We start from the raw sequence: 11,944 nt of genomic DNA on the forward strand, positions 1-11,944 counted from the left end.
AAATTAGTATGGCGTTCATTATCACTGAACTAGTATATATTTGTTTAGGGGCCAGCTGAAGGACGCCTCCGGGTGCGGGAATTTCTCACTACATTGAAGACCTGTTGGTGACCTTCTGCTGTTGTTTTTTTAATTGGTCGGGTTGTTGTCTCTTTGACACATTCCCCATTTCCATTCTAAATTTTATTCCTACATGTTGTAGTGAAAATCAGCTAAATATTGATAGTTGCATTAATAGTAATTCTTCAAAAGTCCTGAAAGTGACTAGTTCTTATATATATAAATGTCTGGTGTATAGAAACGAGATATTAGCTTCTTAATTATAACATATTTAACTACTAGTATGCTGTATTCATTGTTGTAATGTACTGAAATATGGGCCTTTGCCAATTATTATAATTGTGTTTGTGCCAATAAAATATTTGTATTTGTATTTGTATTGTATCTTTTGTCACTCCTTTAGTAACAAGTCTGTGCGGTAATGTCTCTTTTCCCAACTTTCCCACTCTATATTTCAGATAAAAATCTTATTTCAAAAATACCGTAGTGTCATATCCGGTTGCATTATAATCAACTTGGTACTGGTATGACTTTAGATTACTTAGGGAAGCTCGAGGGTACAAAAAATTCAGCAAAATTCTAACTTTTTTTTTCATAACAAATTTTATTTATGACTTTATTCGTTGTTACTTTATCATATGGTACAAAAATCAACCAAAAACAATCAATTCTTTTTGGTCCCATATGACTTTTATTAAAATGTGTATATCAATGAAAAAGCTTCAAACAATCTCCCTTTGCTGCAAAAATAATTGAAACGTCTTTTTCAACTCATCGGTGACCTATATTTTTTATCATTTTTTTTTCAAATAAGCTGTACTTTAAAAAATAAACGATTGAAAACTTAAGCGATTTCTGTTATTTAGTTCTTTTTTTATTTCGATATTAACTCTAGTTCAATAGAAAAAAGTACCTTTTCAAAAATGTAGGCAGATTGTGAGCTTAAATGAACGATGACCCTATTTTTTTATATATTTTTTTTTGTATTAAGTATTTGATAAAGATCTTTTAAAGAAAAACATAGCGAAATCCTATATTAAAAAAAAAATTCTACCCGCGAGCCCCCTTAAAACAATATTGTCATAAGTTTATTTGAGAATTATGATTTTGTTGTGAAGTTTTTCTTTTTATTAGGATATATACACACCCGTGTTTATTTACCTTATAAAAAATTTCAACTGAACTAAAATCTGTGAAATGTATACCTGAGATTTTTTATAAATAAGGATGAGGTTTCGTGTACAACATATTTGATCTTGTAAACGTTTTAATAACTCCTCCGTTTATTTAAACTGATCTTATTGAAAATGCAATAAAACCCCTTTCGGAACACTCTTTTTAAATAAAAAAGTTGTTGCCAAATAAATCAAAACAAATTATAGTTTACATTTACCGAAAGTAAAAGTAGAAAAGCAAGTTTATAAAATCAATTATCACGACGACACATAATATGACCTAACCATACTACAAGTTGTAACGTAACAATAATCAATGTTTGTCGACGAAATATTCAAACACAAAGTATAGTCATTTAATAGTTCACGCACTTAGTGATTCAATTTTCTGAAAATTCACATCAGTGAACCTTAACAATCGCCATTTGTATGCATGAAAAACCGGTGATAAAATGTAGAAGCATCACAGTTTGTGGGGAAACGTGTGTTTGTGTTTTGAGTTTATCAGTAAGTGTATTTTTCTTTGTTAGATCAGTAAAGAATTGCGGTTTTCAAAACACCTTTTGACCTTAATCAATAATAACACCCATATAGCTAGGATTATACACACAGTGTGTGAACGAAACTGTACGATTTAATAATGTTTTGGTCATTCGGGAGACTGTCAAACGGGGCTCCGTCACTTGCAACAATAACAAGTTGGTGAATGGAAAGTTTGATGAACCCAAAAAGTTACTATAATTACGTTTTTCCTTCAAGTTTTGGTAATTAAAACATTATATGATTTGATTTAGAACAAACACAAATATTTGATAAATCAGTCTGAATAATGCAATAGATCGCTTCTTTGTTATGAAAAAAAAACACAAAACAAAAAACGCTTCTTTATTCCAATAAACAGACTTACTCATTAATTATCAATGTCTTAAAATTTGCATATTCTAACAAAAGACTAGACTCATTTTGGACTGCTATTTTACAATCCAAAAGGCAGTATACAGTTGTCGATATACATTTAATCTACCGTAAGTGTAACAATTACATGTGTAATGAAGTATGGTAAACCCTGTTAATGCTTTCTAAGAAATTGACCAATTTTGATTTGAAATGAACTTGAACATTTCAGGTTCACATTTGCAGCTGAAAGTTGTGATTTTTTAATTAAAATATGAGGAGATATATTTTAAAACATGCTTTATGAAATTAGAAATAAAAATGAGTCTCCGACCTTGATTTCATGCTACAAGTAAAACAATCTCTATCTTTAAAAAAAAACTATCTCCCTTGAAATGGCCAAGTTGACAATTTGATTCGCACAAGCAACAAAATTTAGAATTTGGAAATCAGTCAGGATAATAAAATATGTAACTTGTTTTTGTCAATTATATTGAACAATATGCCCTATGAACATGATGAATTGCCCATAAGGTGATATACAGTTAATCTACTATAAAAGAATCTGGGACGATTCATCTTTTAATAATTTGAACAAATATGTCCTAGCCTTTATGTTACTTTTTTTCTCGTAAATTCAATTACAATGGATTTTATACAATTTTTAGGTAGAGCAGAGAAAATGGAATCTATTTTGATGGAGTTTCAGGATTTGAATACCAAGTTAGAAATACATCCGGGTTTAATACGCCTAAATCTGAACATAATGAACGCTCTTGATATGCATGTGATTCAAGAGGCAAAGCAAAATATTGAAAAACTGTTAATTAAAGAACATCCGATTGTCGAAAACGTTCAGAAAAATATCATTGCTATACTCAAGACTAAAATACCGAGAGAACGACGAGAAGCCAGATTTGATCTTGAAAATATAAGAATGAAGTCTCCAGACAATTTAAACGTACTAGCCGATTTGGAGTGCATTTATACAGAGCTAGATAGGAGTAAGGAAGCAGAGGTTTGCAAACAAAAATATCAACAAATTCTTTCTGGTACCTCCAAGAACAACATACGTTGCAAGCAATTATGTTTGCTTGAACAAGGGTATGCAATTTTGATAGAGCGAACACTGATCAACCAAAGTACAGTGGAATTAAGGATAACTGATTTACACAAAATTCTTAGCACTGAACTTGAAAGAAGTCAGGGACGAAGAAAAGAGTGTTTTGAAAGAGGACTCCATCACCAAATCCAAGTCTTACGTAATGTCCGAATTGCGAATGAAGACGAGATAGCAGACAGACATCTAGTTCGAAAAGGATCTAGTCTTCAAAAATTTAAATTAGCTGAGTCATTAGATGCATCTTTTCCAAATAAAATATGGAATTACTACTATGCTAAGGCATTAAACCAGTATTATGACTCTTTGGAAACTGTACTTAAACGTACAGATCATGGGAAAGATACAATAAACAAACGACAAATATTTGAAGATGACTTAACAAAAGAAATGAAAAAGGTAACATTAAAAGCAATTGAAAACTTTTGGATGATATCTCAAATTCAAATTAACAATTCCATAATTAGAACATTTGTTGCAAGGTCTTATGCCTACATCGGGCACATTCTTATGAAACGTGGTGATATGGTTCATTCTTCTGGAAACTCGTTTAACTTAAATACAAATAAAAGCTTTAAACGTTATACAAATAATCCAGTTGAGGCTGCAGAAATGGCTTATAGGCTTAAAAAGAATGATATGACTGTTTTGACGAGATATGGAAGGACTCTGTGGAATAAATCAAAGAGTTTTGATGACATAAAAGAAAAATTAGTATTACTTCACATGGCAAATGATATTCTAACATGTTCAATCGATGTGGAAAACACCGGAAATTGGTTTGCCTTCTCGACTAGAATGCATGTAAGGAAACAAATATCCGACATCAGAGCGAAAAGACATATTGAGTTAGCTAGGAAATATCTGTTGGATGCGTTACAAGATGGAGAAGCAATTTTCAAATCACAAAATACACAAAAAGATTTAACTATCCTTGCAGAAATTTGCCAGAAACTCGCAAAGTTTCCGCACACCCATAAGTATGGGCACAATTTTGTTCACACAGAAGGTCTTTTACATCAAGCTTTAGACTATTTGTTATATGCGTCGTATTTAGGAGATCGACCAGATTTTCACTTTGCCAACAGAAAGGCATCATGTCTCTTCGATCTCGGTGAATACGCTCATGCCATTGAATGGGCGAATAAAGCTTGGTTGCTGTGTTCACCTTCAACTCAGATGTCGTTTTACATACTATGTAGTTATATGGTGACTATGTTTGAAGATGATTTGCAGATACCCTTTGATCAGTTCGTAAAAGAATTTTTGTACGCTCTAATATATGGTAAAAGAAAATACCAGGATATAGTTAAGAGCATAGAAAAACTGTATAAGAATAACAAAAAAGGACTCTTGGTATTAATAAAAGCAATTATCGTAGAACCGAAAACAACACTTAGAACGACAGAAAAGAATATTCTTAGCGAATGCATAAATATTTGGACAAATATTGCAGAAACGGGAGATTTAGAAGAGTTTTCAAAATTAGAAACCATTTTAAAAGATATGATACCACGACAAGAAAATGAGTATGTACTCTCAGAAACATTTCATCAAACATCGTGTATACCTCCAGTTAAGGTTATAAAGGCATGCTCCAGAGAGTTTGAGTATGATTTTTTCATATCTCATAGTCATAAAGACGAAGACTGGGTGACTAAAAGTCTACTCAGAAATCTAGAGAGCCAATTTGATGAACAAGATGTAGCGTTTAAAGGTAATGTACAATGATGGCAAGTATTTTATTTCCAGGAGAATAAAGTATAACATTTCATTTTTTATTCTTTTCTTCCTTGTAGATATTTAAACAATAATAAACTGAGTCATTTCATTTAACGAACTTTTATTAATATGGTAAAAATAAATAAGTAAGTGAAAACCAATGAATAAAATGATATATAACGTATTAAAATTGATATATATTTATACATAAGTACATTTCTTATTACAAATACCGTCTAGGAGTTTTAGGCTTGCATTGTTACAGAAAGCTATGAGTTATGTAGCATGGTGTGATAATTGCTATCCCATCAGACTCAACAAAAATGTACGACTTATGTGAGAGCTATCACTGGACATTTACTAGTCGAGAGAAGCTAAATGTAACTGTTGACTATGTATTTGATGGTGTATGGTACCGCTGGTGGTGTATATAACCAGGTCGGGATCTACTGACCAATATAAACGTGGAATTCAAGCATTTTAATAAATATAGATAAAAACAAAAATAATACAAAACAAATTAAAAATATAAATAAAGTAAAACATATATTTTTGATTTTTTCTTTAATATTAATTGCAAAAACAATATATATATTTTGATACACTTTTTCTTATGTAAAAAAATAAATATTAGTAATTTTTGATTTTAGTTTATTATGCTTAAGAGTGTTTTAAGGATTTTATTCCAGGCATAGATGACCTTAGCCGTATTTGGCACAACTTTTTGGAATTTTAGATCCTCAATGCTCTTCGACTTTGTACGTGTTTGTCTTTATAAATATTTTGATATGAGCGTCACTGATGAGTCTTATGTAGACGAAACGCGCGTCTGGCGTACTTAATTATAATCCTGGTACCTTTGATAACTATTTACTTCAAATCTTAATCATTTTAATATAATGACTGACCTAATAATTTTAAGGACAATTCTATTGTCTTATGCAGAATGCGGAAACTGATATAGTAGTACATTGATGTTATGGTAACGTGCCTTTTTTTGTCAACGCAATCATGGGAATGACTAAATATAGTAACGGTTAGAAAGTATTGTTTAATATTGTATAAATATATGTCCTAAATATTATAGATACTTTGATAGTCATAAAACTTGCATTTTGTTTTTTAACGATTCCGAAGTTTTTCAACGGAAAATTTATCGTCTTTTGGTCATCATTGTTTGTGCTTTATGTGTCCCTGATATAGGCTAATCCAAAAAAAAAGCTTCGAACGCATTACATTTAAACAGTGTTAATTTCATTTGTTTTCATAAATATTGAGCTAATGATACACTCAGGGACTTATATAACAGTCAACTAGATAATGAAAGTAACAGCAACTCCTGCATATGCATAAGTTTGTTTTCAGAAGATGTATAACATCCAAAATTAAATTATTTTTCATTAGTTAGAACTTAAATTCATACAAGTACAACTTAAACATTTCAGACTTGAAAACAAAAAATCAGCAATTACTATTTACAATATAACTAATCAAGGGAATACGGTTACAAAAGTCACTAGCCAGGAGGACAAACAAAAAACATTTGATTGTTTTTTATAAATGAACAAAGATTCTTTGGGACTGATTTTCGTGTACACCACAAAAGTTCGAAGAATTAGACTGAATAATGACGAGTGATAAAAGATGAGGTTTTTACGTTCTTTTAAAAAAAAAATACATACAAGTATAAATATAGTAGATATTCATATGCACATTGCAATTGTTATATTGGCGGGAAAAAGTTTCCCTTTTGTTACGTTTTGCTTCTTCCTGTTTTAAGGCTTTACTTGATAAAGTTTGTAAAAGAACGTCTAACCACTTTTTAACTACTGTTCGTTTTCAAAGTGAATGTATGTAATTTCTTTGAGAAAAATTTTACTCTACTAGTAAGTGTTGAAACTAGGTATCACCGAAATAAATTTAGCTACAATCTTTGGATAGAAAAGTTACTTAGAATTTAAATAAATGAAACCAAATTTTGGTAATAAATCAAGATCTTCATGGATATCAGAAATAAATTAAAATGTACAGTATATTTGTGTAATTACATAAGCGCTTGAAGTCTCAGTATGACTGAAAATTGACATTAAGAAACTCTTCTCGTATCAGAGTTCGTATTATTTACATGATGTCACTTTTTCATTGCAGGTTGCATTGCCGACAGAGATTTCATACCTGGTACTTCTATACTGGATAATATCATCGGTGCTATCAAGAAAAGTAACAAAGTTCTCCTTATTCTAACGGATCACTTTGTGTCTAGTAATTGGTGTCAGTACGAGGCAGATCGAGCCGTAATTAAATCATTAAATCTAGATTCGAAAGACAGTAATTGCGTTATACCAATTGTTTTAGAAGAGTGTACTATACCAGAGAAAATTGACCATCTAAACTTCATAGATATGACAATAAAAAGGGATTTCGTGCAGGAAATGATGAGATTAAAGAAAGTTTTGTTGCCAGAGGATAAATGAAACATGCAAACATAGAAATGTATATTTGTTTACTCAATAACTGATCAGAACTTATCATAATCATATGCCATGAAATAACTAATGTTTTGTTATAGTCAAATTTGTTTGTTTAAACTCTGAAAATTCTTTGAAATGTTTTTGTTTGTCTTTAATATTCAACTGTACAAATGAATGAAAACTTCAAAAATTTTATTAACAATTAATCAAATGGTGAAGCGTGTATACAATCGAATTAATTCTTGCTGTTGAATATAATCTGTTTTCTGTTGGTTTTTTTTATCTCCATGAAAATAAAACGGAACCATATATCTATTGCTTTTTCAGTGATCCGTCTATCCTTCCGTTTTTGTCTTCGTTACTTATAACATAGAGAGCCTATTGATTACGACACAAATGTCACTGTTACTAAAAGAAGGATGTGATATAATAACTTGACTAAACCCTGCCAGATTTAAATGACATTTATACCGTGGAAAGATACTGTGGAGAAAATGCCCATTTAATGTTTCTTTTACTAAACAAAAGTTTATAAAAGAAAATGGTTACCGGATTGTTACACGAGTTTACCTTGCTTGATTTCAATGAAACCTGTTACTGGGTACATTAATTTTGAAGAAACCAAATTCTTTCGTTCCATGCATATGAATTCATATTTCAAGGTATGATCTTGAAATATCATGTGTACATATATTTCTGTCCGTACGTGTCTTTCCATATAATGAGCACAATGATCTAAAATGAATCAAATTCGAGGTAAGGTTCATCCAACTGATCATTTTGGCTTGTTTTTACTATTTCGTCGTTAATTTAAAACGAAATAAGCTACTAAAATACTCTTAAAACAAATTATTTGACAGAAATCCTACTCATCATTTGGTTTTAGGTGATCCGTCGCCATACTGAAAATAATATTCTATAAATTTTGTTTTTTCTAAAACAAATCGCCATACTGAAAATAATATTCTATAAATTTTGTTTTTTCTAAAACAAATATGTTTGGGGTAAAATGGTTTTCGGAAGGTACCATTATTATCCTTTGCTTGTTCAGATTGAATCTCATTCAAAGGGACGAAATAAAAAGGTATAGATTATGGGGTAAATATGAAAAAGATCAAAATCACTGTAACAAAATACTGAATATTGAAATGTTTTCGGGATGGTATCCCACTATGAGCTGTAACATATCTATACATATATGTTGTTATTTATTTTTTTCATCATGTTGAAAATACTCTTTAAAAGAGGGACGAAAGATACCAAAGGGACAGTCAAACTCATAAATCTAAAACAAACTGACAACGCCATGGCTAAAAATGAAAAAGACAAACAGAAAAACAATAGTACACATGACACAACATAGAAAACTAAAGAATAAACAACACGAACACCACCAAAAACTAGGGGTGATCTCAGGTGCTCCGGAAGGGTAAGCAGATCCTTCTCCACATGTGGCACCCGTCGTGTTGCTTATGTGATTACAAATCCGGTAAATAGTCTAATTCGGTAGGTCACATTCATGAAAGGGAAGGGGATTGTAGTTACGACGTAAGGAACATATCCGATATCATTTGTGAAACGGTTATTCCATAACGGTCAACCAACTCGTGATGGCGTCCGTAAAATTTACGAAGAGAAATTTCAACTTCACCATTTGGAACTCTTGGTTTAATAGCTTCCTTGTGAGCAGTAACCCTCTATCAAGAAAATCATGATAGGAAATGCAAGCACGGGAATATCGTATCAATTGGGAGATATATATACCCCGTATGCAGGTGCTGCTGGAATGTTGCTACTTAGAAATGGAAAGTTCACAATTGGAAAGCTGAAATCATCTCTTTTGTCGTAAAGTTTTGTTTTCAACCGACCCTCATTGTCAATTTCTAGATGTAAGTCAAGATATGAAGCCGACTTAACTGTATCTGTAGTATCCTTTATCTCCAATTCGATGGGATAGATGCGTTCCACATAGTCACCAAAATTATAGTTATTAGTTTTAGATATATAGTATTTCAATATCGTTGGATTTTTATATTTGTATATATTTTGTGTAATGTGTCTCATAAGCCAAATTGATATGGCTGGGTATTAATTGTTCTATATATGTTTCAATGTTTCAATGTTTTGTGATTCCTTGTTTACTCCTTGGTGTTGATTGTTATTGTCTTATTGTCTAATATGCATGTGAATAAATATGTGACACAATAATAAAATTGTTTATTATTATTATACGGGTGATTAATTATCAAGTTTAAATTATCAAGTTAAAATTATATGTCAGTTAGTTATGCGTCAGTCTCTAATTGAATATATATATGTAGTTATTTGATCATTTGTTTATAGAAACAAAAGTCTATACAACAAAAGGAAACCGGTAAAAAACTGGTTTCAAAAGTTAATTTGATTGAGGGGTGTAGGTTTGAATTTCGAACAGCGGTATAATATTGCTGCCTTTATTTATTTGATGATACTTTTAAAGATTACGTTTAACGTATGAGGAATTGAGATCCCTCTATTATGGGGAAAGGGGGGTTCGTGTTGCTCAATCTTTAGCTTTCTTGTGTTTTGTGTTTTGTGTTTTGTGTACTGTTGTTCTGGGGTTTGTTTTTTTTGTCATGGCGTTGTCAGTTTATTTTGAACGAGTTTGACTTTCCTTGTCATTTTCGCCTCTCTTTTCAATGAATGGATACAACGTTGATTGTTTTTGTATTTTTACAAAGTATTTAAAAACATTATGTTGTATTCATTCATTGAAAAGTCGATTGTTTGATTAATTGACTGATTGATTGATTGATTGAATGAATGATGCCGCATCAGCACAAAAATGCCATATCCCGGCGAATCAAAGTCATGAAAATAAATGACCTTACTATACAATATACTTAAACTCTCTGCACCCCATTCATCAAATGTACAATGGAAAAATAAAGGCAACAGTAGTATAAAGGCAACCAGAACATAGCGATTGCCTTTTTTTAGACTTTTAATTTGAAAATTCCGATGGTAAAATAACTACATAGTGACATTTCTTTTTATAGAAAACTGATACACATGTCATCTGTCGCATACGAACATCATAAAACTACTGTTGTCTCCAACACAAAAGCAGAACTTTCCATTCTGTACGACAAGACGTATGTGTGCTATAGATACAAATATAGACCTGTCAACTTTCGAAAATAATCTCTCTCAGAAAAGTCATATAGTCACACTTATTAAATATGGTGTTAAAAGGGAAAATGAAATATCAATAACACAGATCCGCAAAATCTAAGCCCTCGTGAAATAACCTTTACTCGTGTTCACCATTTTGGATATGCACCTCTTCAGCGGGCCATAATTGTATAGTGTTTGATAAAAAGATATTCAAATTGGAAAAATATTATAGTGGAATAAAACACATTCTATTACCTCAATTGTTGTAAACTTAAAGGTCAGAGGTAGCTACATTTATTCGGTCGATAAGTCCTGAGATGTTTCTCCCAGATTACAAATCTCACAAGTCTATGTCAAGGATAAAGGATCGATCAAGAGTATGATTAACAGTACCGTTAGGGTCACGATGAGAAGCAACTCACTATCTTGTTGCAATACATATGCATACAAAGTATCAAGTTAGTTTTAAAAGATAACAAGCAATATGTGGTCAACAACAAGCGAGGGGGAAACTTAAAAAAGGACTCAAGAAACAAAGTACCAATCTCGGAGATTTCGAACTGAGCAATTAATGATTTTTATCAATTTATTTTGTTTTCCAGAAGTCAATCAAATTTGAGTTTTTCAACAAATACAAACATATTCTGTGTGTTAAAATATATTATATAACTAAGATGCAAAGTGTGATTGAAGGTATATAAATTGGATATACGTATTGGACATTAGAATGTGGTGTGTACATTGAATTATGTGATATGTAGGGACACAAGACATTGGTATATTTTATGTGCAGTTAGAAACTCATCAGTGCCAGTGGAGACATCAGGCTCATGATTTTGTCTAGTGTAGATTTATAGAAAATTTGTGTAGCAAGTTGATTTTCTTCAGAAGTTTATGATTAAAAAACAAATCATGTTAACCATTACATGAATAAACCCTATGAATCGGTCTATCCAAACCAATAGATAAACAAACAATTGATTTAAGTGAACGTTTAGAATACTCTTTTATTCGAAATCAGTATTTTGAATGTCCTTGAAATCTTTCAACGTTCCACTTTTTATTGATGATAACGAAAATAGTCCAAAGGAACTTTTTCTGTTGATGGGCTTTATGTCGAGAGCTTTATTATTTTGTCAGATTTATTGGATATTCCCCCTTTTGAATTTAGCTTGAAATTTGGTATTTCTGTAAATAATTTTATACATCCTCAATAATTGGTCTGTAGTATAAAAATGTATACATTTGTTTTAATAAATAGTCCTCCTCCTTCATTATGCCGATCTCTTCTTTCCACATTTGTTTTCAATTATTACAATAAGCAAATATTACGTAATAAGTTATAA

The 11,944-nt window shown here is 31.1% G+C and overlaps 1 long non-coding RNA gene across 1 annotated transcript; it reads left to right on the forward strand.

Annotated features, from left to right (window-relative positions):
- Window positions 1-2,793: 2,793 nt before the first annotated feature.
- On the forward strand, window positions 2,794-7,753 carry LOC143064051 (uncharacterized). The gene is made up of 2 exons (XR_012975174.1): window positions 2,794-4,966; window positions 7,120-7,753. It is a non-coding gene; the product is annotated as an uncharacterized LOC143064051 (long non-coding RNA).
- The last annotated feature ends 4,191 nt before the right edge of the window (window positions 7,754-11,944 follow it).

This window comes from Mytilus galloprovincialis, chromosome 2 (genome assembly GCF_965363235.1).
Source record: "Mytilus galloprovincialis chromosome 2, xbMytGall1.hap1.1, whole genome shotgun sequence".
Classification (NCBI taxonomy): domain Eukaryota; kingdom Metazoa; phylum Mollusca; class Bivalvia; order Mytilida; family Mytilidae; genus Mytilus; species Mytilus galloprovincialis.